This window comes from Panicum hallii, chromosome 6 (genome assembly GCF_002211085.1).
Source record: "Panicum hallii strain FIL2 chromosome 6, PHallii_v3.1, whole genome shotgun sequence".
In the NCBI taxonomy this organism is placed as follows: Eukaryota; Viridiplantae; Streptophyta; class Magnoliopsida; order Poales; family Poaceae; genus Panicum; species Panicum hallii.
Window position 1 is genome coordinate 3,850,610 of NC_038047.1, and position 11,459 is coordinate 3,862,068.

Sequence of the window (11,459 nt, forward strand, 5' to 3'; positions counted from 1 at the left end):
ATGTATCGAGGGGCTAACTTTCCTTGTACCTGAAATCTTCGTGTCCCCCGAATGGGTGAGACTTTGAGATAGACAAAATCTCCCGGGTTGAAACTTATTTCCCGCCTCTTCTTGTCTGCGTAGCTCTTTTGTCGTGACTGAGCTGCTTTCAATTTCTCGCGGATCTCCGCTACTTTTTCTTCTGATTCTTTTATAAGTGCGGGTCCTACTAGGGCACGTTCTCCAACTTCCGACCACATTAAGGGAGTTTTGCACTTTCTTCCGTAGAGGGCCTCGAATGGCGACATGCCCAGGCTAGCTTGGTAACTATTGTTGTACGAGAATTCTGCATAGGGCAGACTCTGTTCCCAATCATTCCCATAGGTCAGGACACATGCTCTCAGCATATCCTCCATGATCTGATTCACCCTTTCGGTTTGACCATCCGTCTGTGGGTGGTATGCGGAGCTAAAATCTAACTTAGTGCCCATGGCTTTATGCAGGCTTTTTCAAAACCTAGATGTAAATTGGGTCCCTCTATCCGAGACGATTCTGCTAGGCACTCCATGTAACTTCACTATATTTTCCACGTAAAGTTTTGCCAGCTTTTCTCCGCCATAAGTGGTCCTCACGGGTATGAAATGTGCCGATTTAGTGAGTCGATCCACAATTACCCATATGGAATCGTGTCCCTTCTGTGTTCTGGGTAGGCCTACTACGAAGTCCATTCCTATTTCATCCCATTTCCAGACCGGGATAGGCAAGGGTTGCAATAATCCTGCCGGCTTTTGATGTTCGGCCTTGATCCTTTGGCAGGTATCACAATGTGCCACAAATCGTGCAATATCCGCTTTCATTCCATTCCACCAGTATTTTTGCCTTATGTCCATATACATTTTGGTGGATCCTGGGTGGATGGAGTAAGCCGAGTTATGGGCTTCGTCCATGATTAATTGCCGGAAATCTCCATTCCGGGGCACACAAATCCTATCCTCGTACCATAATGTCCCCTTATCGTCTACTCTGAAACCCGGCGCTTTGTTTTCTCCAGTTTGTTTGCAGATCTTCATTAACTCTTGATCCGATCGTTGGGCTTCTCTAATCCCATCTTCTAGTGTCGATTGGACGTTTAGCACTTGGCTGGAACCTCGAGGCACAATGTGCACATTTAATCGTGCCATTTCCTCGCGCAAATTGTCATCCTTGGGTCCATAGGATTTCCGGCTCAAGGCGTCGGCTACCACGTTAGCCCTTCCGGGGTGGTAATGAATTTCTAGATTGTAGTCCTTAACCAACTCCAACCATCTTCTTTGTCTTAGGTTCAAATCCGGCTGGGTGAAGATATACTTTAGACTCTTATGGTCGGTATAAATCTCACACTTATTTCCAATCAGGTAGTGCCTCCAAATCTTAAGGGCATGCACTACGGCTGCAAGTTCCAAATCATGGGTCGGATAGTTCTGCTCATGGGTCCGGAGTTGGCGGGAAGCATATGCAACGACTTTCCCATCTTGCATTAGCACACACCCTAATCCTTGTCGGGATGCGTCACAGTAAATGACAAAATCCCGATGAATGTCCGGTAGGGTCAGCACTGGGGCGGTTGTCAACTTTTGCTTCAATTCTTGGAAACTTCTTTCACAGGATTCCGTCCAGGCGAACTTCTTCTCCTTCTTAAGAAGTTCCGTCATGGGTCGGGCTATCTTGGAAAATCCCTCGATAAATCTCCGATAGTACCCGGCTAACCCAAGGAAGCTCCTGATTTCACTAACGTTAGTTGGTCGCTGCCAGTTGGAGACTGCCTCGACCTTCTCTGGGTCCACGGCTACGCCTTTCGCGGTTAGGATGTGCCCAAGGAAAGCTACTCTTTCCAGCCAGAATTCACACTTGCTAAACTTGGCATATAGCCTATGTGTCCTTAGTTTTTCCAGCACTACCCGCAAATGTTGCTCATGTTCCTGAACACTTTTGGAGTAGATAAGTATGTCGTCGATAAAGACTACGACAAACTTATCTAGCTCGTCCATAAATACCTTGTTCATGAGGTTCATAAAATAGGCAGGGGCATTAGTTAGTCCGAAGGACATTACAGTGAACTCAAATTGCCCGTAGCGGGTGACAAATGCCGTCTTAGGGATGTCACTTTCCCTAATCTTGAGTTGGAAATATCCTGACCGCAGATCGATCTTAGAAAAGTACTTGGCTCCCTTTAACTGATCGAAAAGGTCATCAATCCTGGGGAGGGGGTACTTGTTCTTAATGGTGACCTCGTTCAGTGCCCGGTAATCTACACACAATCTCATACTCCCATCTTTCTTCTTGACAAATAGGACTGGGGCTCCCCATGGTGACGAGCTTGGTCTGATGAAACCCATTCGATGCAATTCTTCTAGTTGTTTCTTTAATTCCGTCAATTCAGATGCCGCCATCCTATAGGGTCTTTTGGCTATAGGGGAGGTTCCAGGGATAAGGTCAATGACGAATTCTATATCCCTATCTGGTGGCATACCGGGGAGTTCTTCGGGGAAGACATCTGGGTATTCGTTTACTACCGGGACTCCTTCTAAAGGCTTGGCTTCCATGCTAAACACCATTGGGTCAAACTTACTGTCCCGGGTATGGCAGATCACTTGTACTCCTTCAGGATTTGTTAGGTGTACCACTTTGTCGGTACAGCCTATGAGACCATGGTGTCGGCTTAACCAGTCCATTCCAAGGATCACGTCTATTCCCCTAGGCTTAAGTACTACCAAGTCTGCTAGAAATTCTACCCCACTTAAATTGATTCTTACCCGTGGACAACCTAATTGACAATTGATGTCGCCCCCAGGCGTCCGGGTTAGTAGGGGTGTTTTTAGTAGCACTGTAGGTATTTTGTGTTTCTCCACAAAACTCGAGGATATGAACGAGTGTGATGCTCCAGAATCAAATAGTACTGTTGCCAGAGCTAAGTTGACTAGGTACTCACCGAGCACTACGCCCTGAGCTTCTTGAGCCTCCTGCGCATCGATGTGATTGACGCGGGCTCGTCCAAAGGATTGCTGGGGCTGCTTTGTCTGCTGGCTGTTGTCGTTGTTGCGGACGGGCACTCGGTTGGCGCCAGTCAAGGCTGGTCTGGGTCCATTCACTGAGTTGGAGAAGGCTGATGTGGCCGGCTTGTTCTTGGCATAAGGGCAATTGGCGATGTAATGCCCTATTTCACGGCAGTTGAAACAGGCCCTAACATTGTTATTGTCGGGGGCGACCTGGCTTGTATTGCTCTGCGGGGCCCTCGTGGTATTCTGGCTCCTGGGCGGGGCCTGTGGTCCTGTCACTTGCGACTGAGTCCTATACTGCATCGGAGCCTGAGATCTTGGTGCAGTGTAATTGGAGTTTCTCGGCTTTTGGAAACGGTCCTGCTGGCGGGCCTTGCTTTCCAGGAATTTACGTTTGTTGTCCTTTCTTTCTTCAGCCTTGGCCCTTTCCGTAAGGATGGCCTTGTTCATCAGAGTGTTGAAGTCAGGGTAGATCTGAGGGGTGAGCAAGGTCCGGAGTTCTGGGCTCAATCCTTTCTTAAACATATCTTGCTTTTTGTCGTCATCGTTCACCTCTTCCGGCGCGTACCGGGCTAATTCTATGAATCGGTGGGTGTATTCTTCCACCGACATGCTTCCTTGTTGCAGTGCGTGGAATTCATCCGCCTTGCGCTTCATGGTGGCCGAAGGAATGTGATAGCGGCGGAACTCCCTTACGAATTCTGCCCAGGTGATGGTAGAGGCATCTTCGGCTGCGGCACAATAGTTTTCCCACCAGGATAACGCTGTTCCGGTGAGCTGGTGGGCTGCCAGAAGGACTTTATCCCGGTCCTGGCATTCGAATGGTTCGAGCTTCCTCTGAATTACTCGCAACCAGTCGTCAGCATCCAACGGGTTGCAGGATCCGGCGAAGGTAGGGGGCTTGGTCCTTAGGAAGGCCGTCAGCTTGTCGTTCATATTCTGCCCTCGTGGCTGCCGGTTAATGAGGGCATTCGCCAGTGTCTCCAGAATGAGGGTCTGGTTATGGATGATCTGCGCCAGGTCTCCGAGAGGTGGGGGTGGTGGTAGTTGTTCTCCTTCTTGACTTCCCCCTCGGTTCTGGCTTACTTCCTGTTCTCCTTGGGGAAGATCTTGTTCAACGGGATGTGCTCCGACACTAGCAGCTACGGGGTTCCGGCCACGGGAGGCCCTCGCGACATTCCGGGGGGTCACCTGTTGATTGGGGTTACGTTTATGTGATGTTTAAGTTGTTTAATTCGTATATATATAAGGCAGAATCTACCTCCTGCCGGTACTCATATAAATAATCAGCACACAACAACCCAGCACACAACATCACAAACAACAAGCACAAACCATTTTATTACTGCAAAGGGAGTACATCTTAGGGTAAGGCTAGGTCTCGTACTACTCGTCTGGGATCAGGCACAACAAAAGTGGCTGAGGACACATCACTAGGGTGGCGCCGGTCATTTTACTCGCGGGGCGGGCCTTCTTCTGGGGCGGAGAGCGCGAGTGATCCTTGCTCGCCGTCCTCTGGGTTGCAGCATCTCCTTCGGCGGCAGCAGCAGAACTTTCAGGGTTCTCGGGTGGGGCTTGTGTGTTTCTGAAGAGTGTCCCCCATCCTATGATGGGTGTCCCGAGTAAAACATGGTCCTCCCCAATTGCCGGGACTGGTGTCCCACTTCGGGTCCAATCTTGCATGCGCCGGTCTCGGGCTTGCCTGAGGCTTTCTTGGGCGACCGCTTCGCTACTGACCGCGGCTGCGGCTCTCGCCTCGGCGTGGGCGGCTCGGATCTGCTGTATCCTCACCGCGAGCTCTGCTTGCTCGGCTCGATGGGTCTGTTCCCTCAGAAGGTTGGCTTGCTCATCAAAGAGTTGGTCCAGGGCGGCTAGGTATGTAGCCACTTGGTACAGGGGGCCTTCTTCGTGGCGACGTCGTTCCAGGTTTCTCATGCGTGCTTCCCAGACTGGGGTTCTGATGGCTGGCGGGAAGAACTTCGCTGGTGTGGGGGCGAGGTGTTCTTCAAAAATCCGGCACAAATAACGGAGTGCTTTTCTGATGGCCAAGGGGTAGGTGTCTTGGTGTCTAAACCCTGTGGCGGTCGCCCGCCAGGGCTGGATGTCGGGGTAGCGGTTGCTCCTGGCGATGACCAGGATCACCCTGCAGCGGAGGGTACCATGGTGCTCGTACTCTCGGCTGTAGTACCTTGGGCGCTCCGTAACGCCAAGGTCCTCCAGGGTGTTGATCAAGAGGCTGGGGAATCCAGGTGCAGCTTGGCAATCGCCCTGGGTCCATCCTTCCTCAGCCATCTGAAACAGAAGTAGGGTAAACAACCTGGTACAGGTGCAAAAGATGATATTTGTTATTACAACAAGGGTGGTACAGTTTTCATGGATACGTGGTCATTAGGGTAGGGTTTTTGCTAGGGGTGCTAATCCTATCATGGGGATTCTTCCTCGGTCCTGATAGAGCGTTTCTTTATTGGAAGGAACCGATCCATCTCGTTTTCGGTCTGAGTACCCTTATCCCAATGGGTTTCCACGGGTTCTTCTTCTTCTTCCTCGATCCATCCACCCATTCCGTTGCGGTTCTCATATTCTTGCATCTGGGCTTGGAGGGCGGCTAAGGAATACTCGGCGCTCGCGGCACTTGTCCGTTGTTCCTCCAGCTCCTGGGTTAACTTTTCAACCCCATGGATTAGCTGCTTCAGTTGTGCCGCCTGTTCGCGGTAGAGTGCATCCAAGCCAGTGAGGTAGATGGATAGGTGGGAGACCGTGTCTTCCAGGTCTTCTTCTTCTCGTCCAAGTCCCCTCATTCGGGCAATCCAAGTGCGCCCTCTTCCCTCAGCGGGTGGGAAAAATCCCATAGGAGTCCGCTGAAGGTGGTGCCTGTAGAGCACACGCAGCCGTCGCAGGGCTTTACGGGCGGCCTTTCGATAGGTGTCGGGGAAGCGGAAACCAGTGGTGGAGATGAACCAAGGGTCCACATCAGGGTAGCGGGTGCTTTTCTCCACAAAAACCATTACGTCGCACCGAAGGGTGCCTCCGGCGATGTACTCACGGTAGGCATACTCCGGTGGTTCCATAACCCCGACGCGTTCCAGGCTGAGCAATAGTAACTTGGGGAGGCCGGGCTCTGCGTGGCAGATTCCGCTAACCCATCCATTGCCAGCCATCTGGAACAAGGCAAAGACCAGTGGTGAGTGTTTGTGCAGAAAGTTTTCTAAATCCGGACAAGCTCTAGGGCTTAAAAAGGGGTCTCGCTCCAAGGGTCACGTCCTACGGCCAGCCTACGGCTCTGATACCACCTGAAGCATCCCCCCCCATCAGGGAAGACTTAAAAGTGTCGATTTATCAGTCCCAGGAGGCTGATAACACTTTTATTACATCAGATGGCACATCACCGTACAACTCTACGCGGTAATGGGCAGTGAAGCGCCACTATCGCGAGGATTACAACCAGAACCCACACTACTACACTAGCTACGAAAAGAGAATCATCAGAGTCTTGCGCCATGCGGAATCCAACGGTGGCCTCAACCACAGGCAAGACTGGGTGCAGGACGAAACCCTACTCGTTGTCTTCGGGGACGTAGTCTGGGTCTTCCACTGTAAAAATAGGAATGGGGTGAGTACGAACGTACTCAGCAAGTCCAATCACACCCACGGAGGGGGTATAACAGAAATTAATGCAAAGGACAATCCAAGGGTACGGTTAGGGTTTATTTGCGGATAACTCGGCTATATGCAAGGGTCCATTTTGAAAACATTTTCGAAACAAGTTTTCCAATACCAAGGAGTACACGATGTTGATCCACACAGGATCCAAGTTTTAAACTGCTACCGGACTCCCCGTCCGCCGTAGCACACGGCACAACTGCCGGACACTTTCCAAACAACTCACACCAGCCCATCCATTCCTAGAGAGAAACACTAGTCATGTGACCACACCGTAACCTGCCCAATACCGTGGGCACGGCTATTCGAATAGATTTTTAACTCTGCAGAGGTGTGCAACTTTACCCACAGGTGGGGTACCACAGCACGAACACCTTAGTGCCGGTGCAGATCCCAACAAAGCCATTACCCACCTTAGCTAGACCTGACTAGCCACCACGGGATTCATCAAGGGGTCATTCGACCTATCTCCGAGGTTTAACCGGGGCATAAGTCACACAGATCTTATCCCTTCTCCTTGATCACCCGTTGCTCTCAGCTCTCCTGATGGCTATCAGGCTAACTAGTGGGATTTATGCTAAGCCGTTGCCCATACAACGGTCAAGTGGTTCGCACGACAAAAAGCTAGGTGAGATGTCACATCAACTCGGTCCTTAGGGGTGACAAGATGGATATCTCCCTTCCTCGCTCAACCACACAGGTACGAGCACACCAACGGCAATTCACATAGAAATGCCATCCATCCCGTCTAACTCGTCTTTCAAAACCACATTGTATCCCTTCCCACACACACACATTTTCTTTATAAAATCAGGTGGTTAAGGTAGGGTTATCTCAAACAAGGGTGGCTATCCTACCATGTTTTCAGCACGCAAAACCATGCAATTTTATAAAACAGGCCACTGGGTTGTGTTTATAAAAACTAGGACAGAAACATGCATCAAAGGGCGGAATTGAACTTGCCATCGTCAAATCCTTGCGGGAAGTCCTGGTCGAAGCACTGTCCCTCGGGTTCGGGGTCGCGGAACTGGTCCTCGTTCGCTTGGTCACAGTCGGGACCTTCCTCGTTCACTCCGTGTCCTACGACGCAATCAAACAAACACACAATCAAGCACAAAAACTAAAAGCTTTTATCGTCGAGCTTGAATCGGAAATAATTTAGTTACGGAGTTAGGGGTGATATCTTTGGGTGGTTTCTTAATGGCATGGCTAAAACTATACTAGAAACGGGGTGGTGAAGTTTCGGGTCGATCGGAGGTCGTTTCGCACATAAAATGACGAGTTAACAGGGTGTTAAGGTTTAAACTAGGGTCCGAGGGCCTATTCGTAATTGTATATGATATGGAAAGGGCTTGGTCGTAATTTCTATATATGTTTGAGGCTCATTAGAAAGTGGTGGAGGTTTAAGTTTATATGGTGGAGGGTGTAATTTGGGTTACCAGAAAGGGCAGGGTTTCTTTTGCAAACAAACGCAAAAGGGTGAAAGGTTCTTGAGGGAAAAAGGGAAAGGGCAGGCGGTTTTTGGGCAAATGTGCCCCTTCTTCCTCCTCTTGCCAGCAGAAAACAGGGGAGGGGAGAAGAGGCTCGGCGCCGGCCCAAATCCCGGCGGCCTAGGGCCCGGGGCGGCTCGGGTGAGAGGGGGAAAGGAAGAGGGAGAGGAGGGGAACCGATCCTCGGCCTCACCTCGGGCCGGGGTGGCGCGCGGAGGCCGGGCGGCGGCGGACCGAGGGCGGCGGCGGGGCTGTGAGCGGCGGCGGCGCTGGAGGCGAGAGAGGTGGCAGGCGGTGGCTGTGAAGGCCGTGGGGAAGCAAGGAGCGGGGCGGGGGGCCAATTTATAGGCGAATTGAGGCGGTGGGGAGGCCGGAGGTAGATGGAGGCCGGCGAGCGGCGCGGAGCGCCATTAATGGCGCTCGGCCATTTGCTTTCGTCGCGATGCGGCGTGCGGTGAGGGCGCCGGGGTGCCGTACATGGAACTGTGCCGGCACAGGAGCGAGGAAGCGACGGCGCTCGCGGCGGGGCAGGACGCGGCGACGGCGGGCAGCGCGGTGTCGTGGGCGGCAGTGCCGCGCGTGGGTGCGCACAGGGAAGCGGCAGCGGCGGGCGGCGCGGCCACGCGCAGGGGGAAAGCGCGCGCGTGCGCGAGCGGACCGGCGAGGCGTGGGCCAGGGCAGGGTCACGGCAGCGGCGGGCGGCGCGATGGGGCGAGGGTGCGAGCGGCGAGGCCGGGACGGCAGTGCCGGGCGGCGCGACATGCGGTGCGCGCAGGCACGCGTGCGCACGGCACGGCAAGCGGCGCGGCCGTGCGGTGCTTGGGGCGCGCGAGCGTGGAGGAAGGGATGGCGCGGCCAGTGCCTGGCGCAGCACGGGGGGGGGCAGGGGTGCGCGTGCGGGAGCCAAGCAGGAGGAAGCCGGGAAGGAAAGAGAGAGGGAAAAGAGAGAAGAAAGGAGAAAAGGAAGAAAGGAAAAGAGAAAGAAAGAGTGGGAAATGGGAGAAAAAAAAAAGGAAGGGAGGGAGAGAGAGAAGGGGGGGCGTGTCGGCGCCGGTCGCGGCGGTGGCCATGGCCACGCGCGTGCGGGATTCGCGTGCTGCGCGAAAAGGGACTGCGCCGGCGCCAAACGCGGCGGGTGATCGCGTGCGGGTCGGCCACGCGTGCGCGGCGTTCGCGCGCTGCGCGAGGAAAAGAGTCGCGCCAGCGCTAATCGCAGAAAGCGGTCGTGCGTGAGCGGTGCAGGATGGGACGGCGGTCAAGTCCGTTGTGGGTCGTCAAGGGTTAGGGTTAGGGTTTTGACGACGAATGACTTTTAAACAAAGCACTCTAGCGCGTGATTTATTTTGGTGAATTTTCAGGGCGTCACAGGTTTCTTCTTCACCCGAGCTTACGAGCCAGGAGAGCCGAAGGAGCCATGTCGAGTAGTGTGCATCGCTCAGCCCCCGAGTCTGGGGCCTAGCGGAACTGTGATGGTACGCCGTGCTGCCTGGAGGGTTGTTGCCGAAGCTTGATCTGAAAAAAAACAATGCATACATTATGTAGCATAATGCGAAGATAGCGAGTAGTACTCAGTAATAATGTGAAGACACCAAAATTTATTCGGTGTAAAATTTGCTGTGTCAAGCTCTTTTTTAGGCCATTTAAATCTCCCGAGCAGTCCACCTGTTACGTTTAAGCACCTGGTCCTGTTTTAGCCGTTGCTCATAGCGTGTATGAGATCTTTGTCTCGTGTACGCGTAGAGGCGTTAGGCGTGACAAAAGAGCCGAGATTTCACGGATTAAGGCATGTGCTACCTGAGTAGATTAGCGACCATTAAGAGGAGACACGCGCAGAAAGTAGTCGTCATGCGACAAAGAGGATGCGCAGTGCGCAAAGGTAGTCGGTGAAGTGTAGCTCTGGAAGGTTTCATGCCCATCGAGAGTCGTACACGGATAAGTAGTCGGCGAAGTACAGCTCTGGAGGGTTTCAATGCCCGTCGAGAGACATACACAGACAAGTAATTGATCATGGTGCAGCCCTCGAGGGTTTCATGCCCGTCGAGAGGCGTACCCAAAAAGATAGCCGATCTTGTGAAGAACAAGTCGGAAAAGGTATAAGTCACTTAGCTTGATTCATGGACGAATGTCAACGAAGCCGTGGAGCTCGTTGATGACGCTGCGACGGTTTGTTGATGAAGCTCGACTAGTCGGAAACGATTCTGACTAGTTTTCAAGTCGAGACGAGTAGTTGATGTAGTCGTCGGCGAGCCGCCAATCATCCTCGTGAAGTCGAAGTAGTCGAACTCGTTGCTGCTTCACGCGGATATTGCGGCACAAGCCGAAGTTGAACCGGGTCGTCGAGGTCGGCGGTCGCGGTGCATCGACGTTGCAACGCGAGGTGAAGTCGAGCTGAGTAGTCGAGGTCGGTAGCAACGTGTCGACATTGCAGCACAAGCTGAAGTCGAGACGAGTAGTCGTTGCATGCTTGTAGATGAGCGAAGAGATTCCGTTGGAAAATCCCATCCACAGAAGGCTTCATAATCTTATAATGGCTGGACACCCGCACGTAGTTGCAGTACTCCAGTAACTTGCTTCACGGGGTGGCGCCCGTACATCTTATTTGTGCATCATGCCTCAGCAGCTTGCTAGCATCTCATTAGCATGTGTGCACTCGTGTCTCTGGCAGCACATTCATGGGCTTGCATGCGAGCACACGCTCTGGCGCCTGGTTGCAGATCGACTCCCTGGCTCCGTGCGACTTGTCGGGTCACCGGTGCGGCGGCATCTTGTGAACTCCCGCCATCACGCTCGTCCGCCATCTTGACGTCGCTTCCTATCCCAGCGTCTTCGCGATGGCGCCGTCGTCGGTTCGGTGCCGAACCTGGACGTGCAGTCCGGATCTTGTCGCAGACCGCGCCTTTGCCGCGTCTCCGAAGGTGAACAAGGGTGCCATGGCCTTCTGGCGAACTGGAAAGATGCCATCGAGTTCGCCGGTGGATCTTCGATGCGCTCTCCTACATGGCTCGCCAGCTTTCGGTGTTTTACCGGCTGCCCACCGAGGGATATGTCCAAGGTGGTAAGTTTTAGGTGAGGAGACGCCGAGATCAGGAACTTGAAGGTGCAAGGAACACAAAATTTAGACAGGTTCGAGCCGCGAGGCGCATAATACCCTACGTCCTGTATGGTGGTTTGTATTGCCTTTTGGTATAGAATGATCTGGAGATCTTGTTTTGAGAGGGTCTCTATTCCCCCTTATATATCCGGGAGGTCAGGGTTACAAGAATACTAACCAACACCAGCCAAAAAATCGTATCAA